The 17,536-nt window shown below is 45.3% G+C and overlaps 1 protein-coding gene across 1 annotated transcript in view; it reads left to right on the top strand.

Moving 5' to 3' along the window:
- The window catches only part of ENAH (ENAH actin regulator), a 273,492-nt gene that overhangs the window by 61,394 nt on the left and 194,562 nt on the right, over positions 1–17,536 (top strand). The gene's annotated exons all lie outside the window — the stretch shown is intronic.

Below are 17,536 nucleotides of genomic sequence, written 5' to 3'. Positions count from 1 at the left end.
TATAGATCTCCACTGCTGCATTTCTTCAGTTTATAACATAGCTTGAGTAGCAGTTGGTCTTCCCATAATACAGACCCCAGAATGGAATCTAAATGCAGACCTTGTGTTCGCGCTTGAATTGGGAACATCATATATGACCTATTGGGGCAAAGATGTGCAGTATGTTTACGTTTTGTTCCTTGTATTATAAATTTTCTGTGGTTTCTGTTGCAGAGGCTTCTTGTACTGTTTATTTATGTATTACACTTGTACCCTGAGCTTTCCCACATACAGCAGGTTCAATGCGGCTTACATAGTAAAGAAAAAAGCATTACAGAGTCCTGTAATTACAAACAATAACATAATAATAAGGTTTGAGGAATATATGGGTTGGATATGGGAAGGTAAACAAGGATAGATTGGTAAAAGGAGAGGAGGATTGGGAGGGGGATGGAATAGGAAGATGGAGAAGAAACAATTGGAGGATGAGTATAGGGTATTAGGAGTCAAGGTTAAAGGTATAATTGGTGTCAGAGGCAGTGTCATTGTCAGAATGGAGTAGTAGAAATGGGCTGATAGGATTAAGTAGGTTCATTAGGGTAAGCTTGCTTGAAGAGATGTCTAACATTTTCCTAAAGGGTAGATAGTCATTAATTGTTCGGATGGATCTTGGTAGAGCATTCCAAAGCTGGCTGCCCAAGAAGGAGAAATTGGATGCATAGTAGGTTTTGTATTTAATTCCTTTGCAGTTTAGATTTTTTCCTTACAGTTATGTATCCCCAGTATCTATATTCAAGAGAATATAAGTGTTCATAGTTTACAAAACAAACAACAACAACCCTTTTATTCAATAAAGGCATAGGCAGCATACAAATATGCATCTTGACCTAGCCACTTTGGAGAAAGGTCAAGCAGCCAGTGGATCTGGCGAAACAGGGATCCTTGTCAGGATTATGCTCTATTGATTGATGTGAAGAAAACATTACTCTTGAGGTGGATCTGATCTGGGACTGTTCCTGGAGTTTTGCGAGTATGGATTTTACGAGTGTCTTTGTGAGAAGATAAGTAACAGATAAGTGTTTTTCCTATGCACATAGTATGTGACTGCTTGGGATGGAGTCTCACTGTTTGTTTGTTTAGTTTGATGATGGAGGTTTAGGGGTTACAGTCACATTCTCCTGAAGTACATCTTAAAGTGATAGTAGTTTAAACTATGTGGGTTAGTTCTGCACATTCACAAATCTAAACTTTTGGAGAAAACTATTTTGTTTAGAACATTGGAAGAAAACTTGTAGCAAAGCAACTATTTTAATAAATGAAACCTCAACTACCACAGACAGTCTATATAGATGACCCTTCATAAGTGGCTACAATTGCTGGTTTGTAATGGAGTTTCGAAAAAAGCAACAGCAGAAAACAACTAACCAGGAGAAAACTAAATTGCAAAAAAAAAAAAGCGAACACTGCCATTACTACAAAAATTGCCAATCAGTCTCGTCACGATCAGTGTTCATATATAATCAGAAAAACTCTCAAAAAGCTCACTGTGCACAGAAAAAAGGTTTCTTAGCTACAGGTATTAGATCTGGCAAAACACAGTCTGGGTCTCCTCAGCTTGTACTAAATCCACTGTAGCACAGGGTCTATAAACCTTGACAAGGGTACCCCTTGTTTCGCAATCTTCATCAGGAGGTTGGTATTTCTCCTGAAGATGCAAAACAAGGAGTACCCTTGTAGAGAATTATATAGACCCTGTGCTACAGTGGATTTACTACAAGCTGAGGAAACCCAGACTGTGTTTTGTTGGGATATTCTGCTAAGCAGTTGAGGTTTCATTTATTAAAATAGTTTCTTTGCTACAGTTTTCTTCCCTCAATATTCTGAACAAATCTAGTTTTGCATATACCATGACAGGAATGAATCTCACTCCTAAACCAGGACATGTGAAGTATGATCTTAGTCTCTCAAATTTACTGCTGACATCACTGTTGTACTTGCATTGTGCTTAAGAGTTAGGGAAGAGAGAGAAGCCATGGACTTGGTGAAGGTGGGAGGAGAATTGATGGACCTGAGGGAAGAAGGAGAGAAGTGATGGACTCAAAGGGGGTGGGAAGGAATGATGGATCCATGTTGGTGTACCTCAGGGCTCTGTCTTGGGACCTCTTCTTTTCCCCATCCATACTTATTCCCTTGGTGCTCTGGTTTCATCCCATGGTTGTGAGTATCACCTTTTAAGGGGAAGGGGGAGCCTATTCCGAAAGGATGGGTTCCACCTTAACCAGGGTGGGACCAGGCTGCTGGCATCGGCATTTAAAAAGTAGAGCAGCTTTTAAACTAGAAACACTTTGAACGGGTGATGTTTAGTTCGGTGGGAGTATGGGAAAGGGGGTCTCAGGAAAAAAAATCTTTCTTAGCAAGTCCTGGATCTTGAGGAAAAAAATGTATATTAAATCATTGGGTTTCAGATAGGGCTCCTTCATGTTGGTATTGGAGGAATAGGATGAATGAGCTTATGCTATGGGAGTCACACGAAGCTCGCCACACGGCAAAACGAACAACGATTCATTAGGGGTTGGGGGGCATATTTGAATAGAATTTCACCGAGGGCACGGAGTCAGTTTTGAATGAGTTGGGATGAATGCATAGGAGCAAATAGAGTATTGACGAAAATGATAAAGGGGATGGGACGACTTCCCTATGAGGAAAGTCTAAAGCGGCTAGGGCTCTTCAGCTTGGAGAAAAGGCGGCTGAGGGGGAGATATGATAGAGGTCTATAAAATAATGAGTGGAGTTGAACGGGTAGATGTGAAGCATCTGTTTACGCTTTCCAAAAATACTAGGACTAGGGGCATGCGATGAAGCTACAATGTTGTAAATTTAAAACGAATCGGATAAAAGTTTTCTTCACTCAACGTGTAATTAAACTCTGGAATTTGTTGCCAGAGAATGTGGTAAAGGCGGTTAGCTTAACGGAGTTTAAAAAGGTTTGGACGGCTTCCCAAAGGAAAAGTCTATAGACCATTATTAAATGGACTTGGGGGAAAATCCACTATTTCTGGGATAAGCAGTATAAAATGTTTTGTACTTTTTTGGGCTTGATGGACCTTTGGTCTTTCCCAGTATGGCAATACTTATGTACTTATGACTCTCAAATATACTAGTCCACACCAGAAATTTCAGCAGGAGTCCAGGGCCAAATATTTATTTATATCATTTATACTGGCTGTCTGACATTGCCGCCATCTTACCCCGTAAACCCACCTCTCCTCTTCCCCCATTCTCTAGCTGTTTGGATAACCCTCTCATCTTCTCTGTTTTATCACCTCATAACCTTGAGGTCATCTTTGACTCCTCTTTCTCTGCACATATTCAACAGACTGCTAAAACTTGTCATTTTTCTCTATATCACCAAAATTTGTCCCTTCCTTTGAGCATACTACCAAAACCCTTATCCACGCTGTTATCACCTCACACTGACTGCTACAGCTTGCTTCTCACAGGTCTCCCAGTAAGCCATCTCCTCCCCCCACCCCGCTTCAATCTGTTCAAAATTCTGCTGCATGACTTATATTCTGCCAGTGTCACTATACTCATTTTAGCCCTCTCCTCAAGTCACTTCATTGGCTCCCTACCTGTAGCTCCTCTGTCTCTCTTCACTCTTATATCTCACTACACTCCTTCCCGGGAACTCCGTTTGTTGGGTAAATCTCTCTTATCTGCCAGGACCGGTCTTAGCAAGTGCGGGGCCCTATGCAGACCAATTTGGTGGGGCCCCATCCTAGCCCTGCCCAACCTAACCCTGCCCCACCCTAGCTCCGCCCCCACCCTAGCTCCACCCCATTGATAAGATTATTCCATTTTTAGAACATTTTTTTTATTTATGAAATTTCAAGTAAAGACAAATGAAGCTAAACTTGTAAAAAAACTGAATGAAATAATAAGCACAATGCTATCATGAAACCTCCCCTCCCCAGAAATTATTCAGTTCAAGTCCACTACAATTAGTAGTTCCAATTCTCATAACAAAGGAGAATAAAGGAAAAATATTAAGAAAAGATCCAGTACTTTCAAATTCCCCTATTACTCTGTAACCCATCAAACCAGAGAGGCAAGTAGCCACATCAGTTACTAAATAGTTTGAACTGATTGTACCTACTTTATATCAGATTTTGCTACTTCATGATTTCCATTCTCAGATTTTAGCTTAGTAATCTTATCTTCCTGTGATTGCAGTCTAGCTTCCAAATGATTAATTAGAGGTGTCATATCATTAATTACTGGAAGCAGTGTTTTAGCTAAATCTGCTATTGCCATCCAAATTTTTATCAGGAGAAATATCTGCAGATCTATGTGAAAATAACCCAGATATGTTAGAAACAGCCTCTTCCAAGCCAGAAGATCTTACTTGCTCAGCTTCTCCAGCAACTAATGTTGTTGGGCCAAATTTCTCTCAGGGAGGCAGACATTTACAACCCTTGCACCGTCCGCAAGCGTCGTTAGATGAGAGAGACGCTTCTCCTGATCTCCTGCCTGCATGGAATCCGATTTCGATTTGGCATAAGTGCACAACTGTTGGCGTCAGCATCGATGGCTCACCTCACGTCCTCACCACCTCCGACCAGACTCCAGCTTTTCCCGCTTCGTGACTCCCGACCTCGCGTCCGGAAACAGGAAATACATCGGAAGGCGGGACATTGAGCGGGAAGCTGGAGCCTGGAGGTGAGCCGTCACGCTGCAACTGTCTGTCGTCGGGGGCGGGGCCATCACTGCCTGGGCTGGCTCGCTGGCATCGCTCAGTTAGTTGCTGGGGTCCGGGGACTCGGGAGCTGATGGCGGGCTCAGCGGGCCCAAGCTGGGGGTGGGCACCTCGCCAGTGGTGACGGGAGCGGCCGAGCCGCGGGAATGGGGATCATCTCAGGCGACTAAGGCGAGCAGCAGCGGAGGTCGGACTGGAGGCACGAGCGAGGCAGAGTTGAAGCGCGCTGCGCGGGGCCCCCTTAGGCGCACTGTGCGGAGCCCCCTTAGGCGCGGGGCCCTATGCGGTCGCCTTGGTCGCCTCTGCCTAAGACCGGCCCTGTTATCTGCACCCTTCTCCACTGCCAACTCCAGACTCTTCCTTTTTAACTTGCTGCACCAAACGCTTGAATTAGTCTTCGACTTAATACGAAAAGCTCCATCTCTGACAGTCTTCAAATATAGGCTAAAAGCCCACCTTTTTGAGGCTGTTTTAACACCTAACCCCTTTTCACTTGTTCAGTACCCTTGTCTGTTTTATCATTCCCACCTTAATTAATTCCCTTATCCCTTATTTGTCCTGATGATTAGATTGTAAACTCTGTCGAGCAGGGACTGTCTTACATGTTCAAGAGTACAGCGCTGAAACATCTTGTAACGCTATGGAAATAAGTAGTAGTAGTAGGTGGAGGGGAAGAAAGAGAAATGCTGGATTGAAGGTGGAGCAGAGAGGTAGATGCTGGTGGAGGGGGGGATTGGTTGAGGAAAGAAACATTCAGATGTCAGGCTACAAGGAAGGGAGGGTGGGGGCAATAAATGGGGGCTGGAAGGAGAAAGTGAAGTGGAGTTGTAGCCTAATGGTTAGTGCAGTGACCCTGACAACTATGGGTTCAATTCCCACTGCTGCTTCTTGTGACCTTAGACAAGTCACTTAACCCTCCATTGCCCCAGGTACAGAAACTTAGATTGTGAGCCCTCTAGGGACAGAGAAAGTACCTGCATATGTGTAAACGCGTATACATATGCAGTACAGAAATGATTAGTAGTAATAATTGTAGAAAGAGGGAGGGGAGAAACTGGAATGGGGAACCATGAGGTAGAGGTTAAGGAGGGGTTGTCAAGGAGATGAGTGACAGAAGGATATGTACAGAGAGTAAAAAATATGGTAATAGGGAGTAAAGAAAAGATAAAAGAGATTAGGAGTCAGCAGATGGAATGAGATGGAAAGCTAGGTGGTGAGAGGAGGAGATAAAAGTTTGATAGGTAATTGGGAAGTTAAAAAAAAAAGATGGAGGACTGCAGATTGAGAAAGTGGTTGAAATCTGAGTTGACAGGCAGAAACAAAAGGTAGGAAAGAGTTAAAATATCAGTATTGTCAGACAGGTGTAATAAGGGAATGGAACAAGACAGGAGGAGAGAGAAATGAGAAAATGGACAGCAGCCCTTGTAAAGAGCAGAAGACAGGAAAAATGCAGAAAAGAAAAATTAGGATTAACACAATGGGGAAAATGTCCAGACTAGAAAGGTAGAAAAAAAGTTTACTTTTGATTTATTGATAAATATAGTTATGGTTCCATAAATTCTCTTTCATTTTAGAAATGTACGTTTGCTTTTTTTTTTTTTGTTTTTAGTGTGGCTAAGACCATTGTTGCTTATAGTTTTTCTCTTTTAAATTCCTTTCCTTTTAACCCTTTAATGTCAATGTTCCCATCAATCTGTTCCCATATGGCTTATTACGGCAACATTGGACACTAAAGGGTTTTTAATCTGAGTAGAAAGGAGATATTTAACATTTTGTTAATAAAATTAAAGCTTCCTTGTCATCAAGCAGATGAAGCCATTACGTATGGGTTGTGTCCATCAACCAGCAGGGGGATATAGAAAGCACTCAACTTTTCACAGTGCCTCATGGCCAGCCAGCTCCACTGCCTCTTCAGTATTCTCTATCTCCCCAAGCAGGTTGGCTGCAGCTTCTTCAAGCTCCATCAGAAATCTGCCTGGGGGTGGCTCCTGGCTTGCCAGTTGTTAGCCGGGGTGTTAGAGGCTATAGCAGTTTCACTTTGAAGGCACATAGATCAGCCCTTTCCCTGCCTTACCCATGCCCCCGTGGACGTGGACATATTAGCTTGCTTTTCCCTGTCCTTTCCCACTCAGTGGATGCAGGCACATTGGTTTGCCTTTCCCTGCCTTTCCCACTCATCTGAGCCTCCGGAGTTCTTATTACCTCTGCTTTCCTCACAGCGTTTAAAAAAAAAAAAATGGAACAGAGGTTTTCCTTTGATTCTTCTATGGGACCGGAGCTGTGATAGTCGGTCCGGTGAGATAAGAGTGTTTTCTAACTTCTCTGGGGTGGGCCCGCGATCGGGGAGTTTTTGGCGCGAAACCGCCACTTTGAATTTTCCCGCCGTTTTCGGCGATGGCTGCAGAGAATGTGCAGAATTACCACAGGATCTGGATGATCCCTCCGCGGTGAGGATTTTCCACCATGATGAGCTGCCAGCTCTTATTTCAGATGCCCTACAGGTCCTTTCTATTGAAGAGCCTGACAGTGGCACGGCCTCCTCTGTGAATCCTAGGATGGCTAGTACCAAAAAGCCTGCTCGAGCCTTTCCTTTGCATGACTCCATCCAAGAGCTTATTTCCGCTCAGTGGGCTGACCCCGAGGAACCTTTGAAAGTTTCCAGGGCTATGGGGCAATTATACCCTCTGCATGAGGAGCATTTGGCTCGCTTTGCAAGGCCTAAAGTAGCTGTCCTAGTCACTGCGGTGACAAAGAAAACTACCCTCCCTGTGGAAGGAGGAGTTGCCCTGAAGGATATACAAGACGGTAGGCTGGAAGCAGCACTTAAACGGTCCTTTGAAATTGCAGGTCTTACTGTTCGGGCGTCTGCATGCAGTTGTTATGCTGCTAGAGCCTGCCTGGCGTGGTTGCAACAGGCAGTGGAACAGCCCGGAGATGGAGCAGAGCCCTTCTCGGATGTGGCTCCGCTGCTGTAGTCGGCCTTGTCCTTTTTGGCTGATGCCCTTTATGATATTGTCAGAGCTTCGGCTAAACACATGGCAGTAGCAGTGGCGGCTCGCCGTCGTCTTTGGCTACGGCATTGGGCAGCAGACATGGCCTCTAAGCAAAGGTTGGTGAAGTTGCCCTTTCAAGGCCTTCTCCTGTTTGGTGAGGAGTTGGAGAAAATTGTGAAGGGCCTGGGTGAGGCTAAACCCCAGCCCTTGCCTGAAGATAGGCCTCGGCCTTCCTCTAAGGGTGCTGCGGTCCACTCCTCTTACAGACCTCGCTTCTGTGAAGCTCGAAGGTACCGGCCGGGACGTTCTGCTGGGTTCACGTCCTGTGCCCGTTTTTTAGCAGAGGAACTCCTTTCGCTCGGACAAGCGTTCCGCAGCCACTGGCTCTAGGCCTGGAGTTCAGGGGCAACCCTCTCAACGATGGTGTGCCGGCCCTCTCCTCGAGTCCTGTCATCGGAGGACGTCTTTCCCTCTTTGCCGAGGAGTGGGCCAACATTTCCTCAGATCAGTGGGTCTTGGACCTGATCAGAGATGGTTAGAGAATAGAGTTCAATGCCCCTGTAAGAGACGTGTTTGTGGAGTCCCGATGCGGTTCTGCCGCCAAACGGGCGACGGTAGAGGAGACTTTACAAGGTCTGATTCAGATAGGTGCCGTGTCCCCGGTACCTCCCGCCGAACACGGCTGCGGCTGCTACTCCATCTACTTTGTGGTGCCGCGAAAAGGAGGGTCTTTTCGCCCTATTCTGGACTTAAAAGAATTAAACAAGTCCCTGAGAGTGCGGCATTTTCAGATGGAAACCCTGCGCTCCGTCATTGCGATGGTACAGCCAGGAGAGTTTCTCACGTCTCTGGACCTGAAAGAAGCTTACTTGCACATTCCAATTTGGCCCCCGCACCAGACGTTTCTGAGGTTTGCGGTGATGGGAAAGCATTTCCAGTTCCGGGCCTTGCCTTTTGGCCTCGCCACAGCTCCCCGCACCTTTTCGAAGGTTATGGTGGTAGTAGCTGCCTTTCTAAGGCGAGAGGGTATTCGGGTTCACCCGTACCTGGACGACTGGCTCATTCGAGCAAACTCTGCTGCAGAGAGTCAGCATGTAACAGCCAGAGTGGTCTCAGTACTTCAGTCTCTGGGCTGGGTCGTCAATTTGGCCAAAAGTCACCTGACCCCCTCGCAGTCTCTAGAATATTTGGGGGCCAGGTTCGACACAGACTCGGGGTATGTGTACCTACCCGAGCAAAGGCGGTGCAAGCTTCAGAATCAGGTCTGTCTGCTCCTGAGGATGCCCCGCCCGCGAGCTTGGGACATTGTCCAGCTGCTTGGATCAATGACGGCCACCATGGAACTGGTGCCCTGGGCGAGAGCGCACCTGAGACCTCTACAGTATGCTCTACTCCAAAGATGGTCTCCAGTATCTCAGGATTACCAATGCAGACTCTCTTGGCTCCCTGCGGCCTGACTCAGCATGGAGTGGTGGCTCTCAGACAGCATGCTGCGGCGAGGAATGCTGCTGGCGCTCTCGGATTGGTGCCTAGTGGTGACAGATGCCAGTCTGAAAGGCTGGGGCGCACATTGCAAGGGAAAGCATGCCCAGGGTCTATGGACACCCGAGGAATCGGAGTGGTCCATCAACCGCCTAGAGTTGAAAGCGGTGTTTCAGGCGCTTCTGGCCTTTCAAGTGACCCTGGAAGGATTGGCTGTCAGAGTGATGTCGGACAACACGACAGCAGTGGCCTACATAAATCAACAAGGCGGCACTCAGTGCAGAGCTCTAGCCGCGCAGGCCGAACAAATTTGCCACTGGGCCGAGCTGCATCTACAGTTTCTGTCGGCAGCTCACATTGCAGGTCAGAGCAACGTGCAAGCCGATTATCTAAGCAGGCATCAGATCGATCCAGCGGAGTGGGAACTTGCAGACGAAGTGTTCCTGCAGATATGTGCCAAGTGGGACAAGCCCTTGATGGATCTAATGGCGACAAGCACCAATGCCAAAGTCCCGTGCTTCTTCAGCAGACGGAGAGATCCTCGCGCGGCGGGGTTGGATGCCTTGGCTCAACCCTGGCCTCCGGGCCTACTGTATGTGTTCCCTCCGTGGCCCTTAATAGGGCGAGTGCTCCTGCGGATTCGGCTGCATCCAGGAGAAGTGGTTCTCGTCACCCCGGATTGGCCCAGGAGGCCTTGGTATGCGGACCTCCAACAGATGCTCGTAGAGGATCCCCTTCAGTTACCTCTGGTTCCCAGCCTGTTGTCACAGGGTCCGGTGACCATGGAGGACGCCGGCCGATTTGGTCTTATGGCCTGGTGATTGAGAGGGCGTAATTGAGAGGCAGAGGCTATTCCAATAAAGTAATTACCACTCTCCTGCAAGCCCGCAAGCGTTCCACTTCCGTGGCTTATGCCAGGATTTGGCGCTAGTTTGAGTCTTGGTGTGCTTCAAAAGCGATCACACCCATGCGGGCTCCTGTCTCTCCGATTCTGGACTTTTTGCAGAATGGTGTACAAATAGGCTTGGCCTATAATTCCCTGTGGGTGCAAGTAACATAGTATATCTTACCTTGATTTGTACCTGCCCTTTTCAGGACACAGACCGTACAAGTCTGCCCAGCAGTATTTCCCACCTTCCAACCACCAGTCCCGCCTCCCATCTCCGGCTCTGGCACAGACCGTATAAGTCTGCCCTCCACTATCCTCGCCTCCCAACTACCAACCTCTCTTCCCCCACCTGCTCTGCCACCCAATATTGGCTAAGCTTCTGAGGATCCATTCCTACTGCACAGGATTCCTTTATGCACATCCCACGCATGTTTGAATTCCGTTACCGTTTTCATCTCCACCACCTCCCGCGGAGGGCATTCCAAGCATCCACCACCCTCCGTGAAAAAATACTTCCTGACATCTTTTTTGAGTCTGCCCCCCTTCAATCTCATTTCATGTCCTCTCGTTCTACCGCCTTCCCATCTCTGGAAAATATTTGTTTGCGGATTAATACCTTTTAAGTATTTGAACGTCTGTATCATATCACCCCTGTTCCTCCTTTCCTCCAGGGTATACATGTTCAGGTCAGCAAGTCTCTGCTCATACGTCTTGGAAGGCAATTCCCATACCATTCTCGTAGCTTTTCTTTGCACCGCTTCCATTTTTTTAACATCCTTCGCAAGGTACGGCCTCCAAAACTGAACACAATACTCCAGGTGGGGCCTCACCAACGACTTGTACAGGGGCATCAACACTTCCTTTCTTCTGCTGATCACACCTCTCTCTATACAGCCTAGCAACCTTCTCGCTACAGCCACCGCCTTTTCACACTGTTTCGTCGCCTTCAGATCCTCGGATACTATCACCCCAAGATCCCTTTCCCCCTCAGTACCTCCCTTCGTGGTAAGGTTGAAGGCGTGTCTTTAGCTGCTCATCCAGATGTGGCACGGTTTCTTAGTGGGGTGCTTTGGCTCCGGCCTTCTGTGCGAGCACCCTGTCCAGCTTGGAACCTGGGGCTAGTTTTGAAGACCCTGCAGGCTTCTCCTTTTGAGCTGCTTCGGCGAGCATCGGAGAAAGATTTGACACTAAAGGCCGTTTTTCTTGTGGCCATTACTTCGGCGAGACTGGTGTCAGAACTCCAGGCGCTGTCCTGTAGAGACCCATTTCTGCAATTCTCAGAGTCCGGGGTCACGGTTCGGACCGTGCCTTCTTTCATGCCTAAGGTGGTTTCAGCGTTTCACCTAAACCAGCCTATTTTCTTGCCCTCCTTTGATAAGGAGGAGTTTCCAGAATCTTTTGGGCAGTTGCACCTGTTGGATGTGCGTAGGACTCTGCTGCAGTATCTGCAAGTTACTATCTCTTTCAGGATCTATGATCATCTGTTTGTTTTGCTATCAGGTCCTCGCAGAGGGTCTCCAGCGTCTAAAGCCACTATTGCCCGCTGGCTCAAAGAAACTATCTTTTCAGCTTATCTGCTTGCCGGCCGGTCTCCGCCTGTAGCCTTTAAGGCACATTCTACCAGAGCGATTTCTTCCTCTTGGGCTGAAACTTGAGCACTCTCTCGTCAAGAGATATGCAGTGCAGCAACATGGGCTTCTAAGCTCTCTTTTGCCCGACGTTACAGGCTGGATGTGGCTGCTAGGAGGGATGCGCGTTTTGGAGCACAAGTGCTAGCGCGTGTTGTGACCTGTTCCCACCCTATATAGGGATTGCTTTGTTACATCCCATACGTAATGGCTTCATCTGCTTAATGACAAGGAAGGGAAAATTAGGTTCTTACCTTGGTAATTTTCTTTCCTTTAGTCATAGCAGATGAAGCCATGAGCCCTCCCTGTATGATTGTCTGTATGCTGTGAATCTGTTTCAGGTTCTGTTCTTGTTTCCTTAAGTTCCTTCCTTGGGAGAAAGTTGGAAAACAGTCTTCAGGATTCATGTTCACTTATAGGAGGATGAGTCCATTCCCTCCAGTTTGTTTTGGAGGATGAGTTTATTCCCTCCAGGAGGTTGCATGTATCCCCACCAGTTATACAATAAGGAGGACGAGTTTATTCCCTCCAGGAGGATGTGTTCAGGAGGATGTGTTCATTCCCTCCTTTTGAGTTCATGCCCTTGTTAAGGGGCCATCGTTAGCTGTGAGGAAAGTTCATGTTATTCCCATTGCGGTTTGCCATACTGCTTTGGAAGCTTCAAATACTGAAGAGGCAGTGGAGCTGGCTGGCCATGAGGCACTGTGAAAAGTTGAGTGCTCTCTATCTCCCCCTACTGGTTGATGGACACAACCCATACTTAATGGCTTCATCTGCTATGACTAAAGGAAAGAAAATTACCAAGGTAAGAACCTAATTTTCCCTTTTTTTTGCTTAACAAATTACCTAATCCTTCTTAGGTTAAAAAGATCTGATTAACAAATTACTATTTCCTGATCTTATGATTGTTATAATTTGTATTGATGTTTTTGTTAATATTGTAATTGGTATGTGTTGCCTTTTTTTTTTAGTATCTTATTAGTTTTATTGTTTTAATGCCCTTGAATTGCTCCATGGTGTGACCGCACCTCGAATATTGTGTTCAATTCTGGTCGCCGCATCTCAAAAAAGATATTGGAATTAGAAAAGGTGCAGAGAAGGGCGACGAAAATGATAAAGGGGATGGGACGACTTCCCTATGAGGAAAGGCTAAAGCGGCTAGGGCTCTTCAGCTTGGAGAAAAGGCGGCTGAGGGGAGATTTGATAGAGGTCTATAAAATAATGAGTGGAGTTGAACGGGTAGATGTGAAGCGTCTGTTCACGCTTTCCAAAAATACTGGGGGCATGCGATGAAGCTACAATAGTAGTAAATTTAAAATGAATCGGAGAAACTTTTTATTCACTAAACGTGTAATTAAACTCTGGAATTCGTTGCTAGAGAATATGGTAAAGGCAGTTAGCTTAGCGGAGTTTAAAAAAGGTTTGGACGGCTTCCTAGAGGAAAAGTCCATAGACCGTTATTAAATGGACTTGAGGAAAATCCACTATTTCGGGGATAGTATTTGTGACCTGGATTGGCCACTGTTGGAAACAGGATGCTGGGCTCGATGGACCTTTGGTGTTTCCCAGTATGGCAATACTTATGTACTTATGTACACCTCATTTTGTCCAATTAGGAAAATAGCAGCCGGTAAGAATTCTATTAACATTAATTTATTAATCTTTAGTTTACGAAATTTACATAGTAGTATTATACTCAATATAAGAGAAAATGCATTTCTGTTTTTATTTCTCCCATGTTGTGGTACATGCTAGTGTGACTTCTGGGGTTCCCAGTTCAGTTTGTGTCGTTAGATATTTGTGATCCCATTCTGTGTTTGTTGAGGGTCTGTGTTTTGTGTGTGACTGAGGTATGGTATTCTGTGGGCATGTAGCTTCTGTGTAGAGATCTGTAGCTGTTCTGCTTATTCTGTTTTACCAGTATGAGGAGGTTTATTGGTGTTTTGGGGGCCAGTATAGTATTTGTAGTGTTGCCTATTCGTATATAGGTTCTTGCTATTTGAATCATAGGAATTAGTGCTAATGTTGTATGAATTCTAGGAATTTTTTTTTTAAGGTTTTGTATTTCACAGTGTGCTTAGTAGTGGAGAGTTTTATTTTGCTATAACTCAGATGACAAGAGAATCGGAATATTTTTGAATGGTGCCTTACAAAGTTTTTGAATGCATGTTGTTTGTGGCGCCTGGCCCTTTAGCCAACTTGTCTTCAATAAAAAATATTTGACTATAGATGATATTTATTTTCAATCATTGTCAAACAATGTCCATTATCAGTACAGTTACAAACAATGCAATCAGGTTATCCTTGACATTGACTAATAAACTATCTGCCATAAATAACAACTTAATGGGATAAGGTATACAGAGAAAACAAACCTCTCTAATATACTTTTAGCACTTTTAAATGGTAATCACCTGTCCAATGTGTTGTACCCTTACATACATTCCACATCCATATATCTGATCAAGCACTTCTCTTTCTCTCCCCACACTCTCCGTTATTCAGCCTCCCCCCTCACCCAGACTCTACATGGGTGGCCCCAAAGTTAAAAACCATGAGTAAGCAACCAATATCAGCAGTCCATATTAGGGATGTATATATTATGTAAATGCCTTTTTTTGCATAGTGAGACCATAAATATAAGTTAGGGCACCGATCAGACGTCAGTCGCTTTTTTCTCTCTCTTCTGATCTCAGATCTGGCAAGCTCTTTCATTTACCAGTGCCATGATTCTATTGTTGGGCTGTCTTCCGAGGTTCAGAACTGTAGTATGTTTTTTTTTCAGTATGGTCAGGGCAATGCAAAAGCATCTGCAAGTGGTAGGGAATATATCCTGCTCCATCAAAGGTTGACAGTGTCCCAAAAGCAACACACTGTAGTCCCAATCCACCTCATGTTAAATGGTAGTCTCCAAAGATTGCCACCAAGAGCGTAACAGCTTCAGGGGAAAAAATTTCTGGACTCCTGTGACCATCTCATTAATCCAGTGCAGCAATTCTGCCACATTATATATTCAAATAGCCAGAAAATTTAAACCTCCCTGTGTCTTATCTAGAATTAATTTAGAATAATCCAATTCCAGCTGCCTTCCCCTTGCCATAACAAACTTGTGGTCTTAAGGCCAGCTCTTCTTAACGCACAAACTCAGATGGGTAGAGCTTGTAATGTGGTATAGTAGTTTAGAGATCATTATTTTAACCGATGCTACCCTTCCCATAAGAGATAAGGGAAGGTCTATCCATTTCTGACATAAAGATTTAATTTTAGCTATCCCATTCACTGTATTTCGTTGGTACATTACCGACTCTGAGGAGTGTAAATAATTACCCAAATACTTCATGCTAGACATGAATGTACTTGATCGGCAGCTTCTTATGCCACTCTTCCACCCCTCCCCCTCCAAACGTGCAGCTCCCTTTAAATGGCTGGTGGGGATGCCGCAGCCCTTGCCAGTCAAAGAAATGAATTGCCGAGCTGCTCCACTTCTCCCCCCCCCAATCTCACGTATGCTACAGTACAGAAGAAGTCATGGCATGCTACAGATAACCAGAAATCCTCAAGACCTGAGCATTCTTGAAGAGTCTGGTGGTATGCCGCTGACTACTTCTGTAGTGCAGCAGCGCAAGGATGAGGTTTGGCTGTTGATTCTTCGGCAATCCCCGCCAGGAAAGGTATTTTTGACGAGGGGAGAGGGAGGGTGCAATGTTCTCCCCTCCCCCCCCCCAAAAAAAAAAAATCTACCTCTTGGGGCTGGCTACACCCCTAACATTTGTACCCCGCGCTTTTCCACTCATGGCAGGCTCAATGCGGCATACATATTATATACAGGTACTTATTTGTACCTTGGGGCAATGGAGGGTTAAGTGACTTGCCCAGAGTCCACAAGGAGCTGCCTGTGCCTGAAGTGGGAATCCAACTCAGTTCCTCAGTTCCCCAGGACCAAAGTCCACCACCCTAACCACTAGGCCACTCCTCCACTGATTTTATTGAATTAAATGAGTTCATTTTGCTAGCTCTCAGGAATCATTGATCAGGTGAATGCAAAGTATTTCCCCTTATTTTAACCTGGCATTAAAACTGTTGTACTATAAATGTTCCACTAGAGGGAGATTCATGATCGTAAGTGAATTGAGATTGAAGTACATGCGGTTGATACAAAAAAGATCATAATGTGCCAGTGCTCAGAAGAATTTCAGTGGTGTCTTATTTGTTTCAGTCCACTACTAAAACTGCTCTTAGTTTTTCAGCATGGATCTGTTCTGCCTGCCTCTGACTGATTTGCCCTTTGAACCTTTGATCTCTATTTTTTTAAATTATGCATTTTATACTATAGCCAATGCAGAGGTAATATAAAATAATCCCAAACCATGTAAAGCAAGAAAATGGACTAATAAACCGATACAATCTACAATTTAGCATGAAATACAAAACCATTATTTAAAGCTTACTGACTTGCAGCTGGTGCTCTACAAGGGCCCAGGAATAGCAGCAGTACAGAGAACAAAGTAAGACACAGGGGTCGGTCATATGCCCACCTGTGGCTACTAAAATGGGGTTACTGCTACAAGTTTGGTAAGCACTTCTTTAGACACATCAGGACGCATTCTCGGGTTTAAATTGCAAAAAAATAAAATCCTTATCAGAGTCTAAAGCCAAATTGACCACCAGCGTTCCAGGAACTGGAACTTCTACAGTGATCTTCAGCAATCTGGTAAGTCAAGCTACCAGTTTTGCTGATCCAGAGTCAGAAAAAAGGGAAAAAAGACTAAACGTCAGCCGGCGTGGCTAAACAGTAAGATAAAGGAAATCATTAGAGCCAAAAAACAATCCTTCAGAAAGTGGAGAAGAGAACCAACTGAAAGTAACAGGATAGATCATAGGAATGCCAAGCCAAATGCAAAGCGGAGATAAGGAGGGCAAAAAAGGACTTTGAGAAGAAATTAGCGTTGGAAGCAAAAATACCTAGTAAAAACTTTTTTAGATACATTAAAAGCAGGAACCGGCCAAAGAGTCGGTTGGGCCGCTGGACAAAAATGGTGTTAAAGGGGCGATCAAGGAGGACAAAGCCGTAGCGGAGAAATTAATGAATTCTTTGCTTCGGTCTTCACCGAGGAGGATTTGGGGGGGGACACCGGTGCGGGAAAGAATATTTGAAGCGGGGGAGTCGGAGAAACTAAACAAATTCTCTGTAACCTTGGAGGATGTAATGGGTCAGTTCAGCAAGCTGAAGAGTAGTAAATCACCGGGACCTGATGGTATTCATCCCAGAGTATTAATAGAACTAAAAAATGAACTTGCGGAGCTACTGTTAGAAATATGCAATCTGTCCCTAAAATCGAGTGTAATACCGGAAGACTGGAGGGTAGCCAATGGTTACTCCGATTTTTAAGAAAGGTTCCAGAGGAGATCCGGAAATTATAGACCGGTGAGTCTGACGTCGGTGCCGGGCAAGATGGTGGAGGCTATTATTAAGAATAAAATTGCAGAGCATATACAAAAACATGGACTGATGAGACAAAGTCAGCACGGATTTAGTGAAGGGAAGTCTTGCCTCACCAATCTAATGCATTTTGTTGAGGGGGTAAGCAAACATGTGGACAATGGGGAGCCGGTTGATATTGTATATCTGGATTTTCAGAAGGCGTTTGACAAAGTGCCGCACGAAAGACTCCTGAAGAAATTGCAGAGTCATGGAATCGGAGGTAGGGTATTATTATGGATTAAGAACTGGTTGAAAGATAGGAAGCAGAGAGTAGGAGTGCGTGGCCAGTATTCTCAGTGGAGGAGGGTAGTTAGTGGGGTCCCGCAG

This window comes from Microcaecilia unicolor, chromosome 3 (genome assembly GCF_901765095.1).
Source record: "Microcaecilia unicolor chromosome 3, aMicUni1.1, whole genome shotgun sequence".
Classification (NCBI taxonomy): domain Eukaryota; kingdom Metazoa; phylum Chordata; class Amphibia; order Gymnophiona; family Siphonopidae; genus Microcaecilia; species Microcaecilia unicolor.
This window is presented reverse-complemented; position numbering and strand designations above follow the sequence as displayed.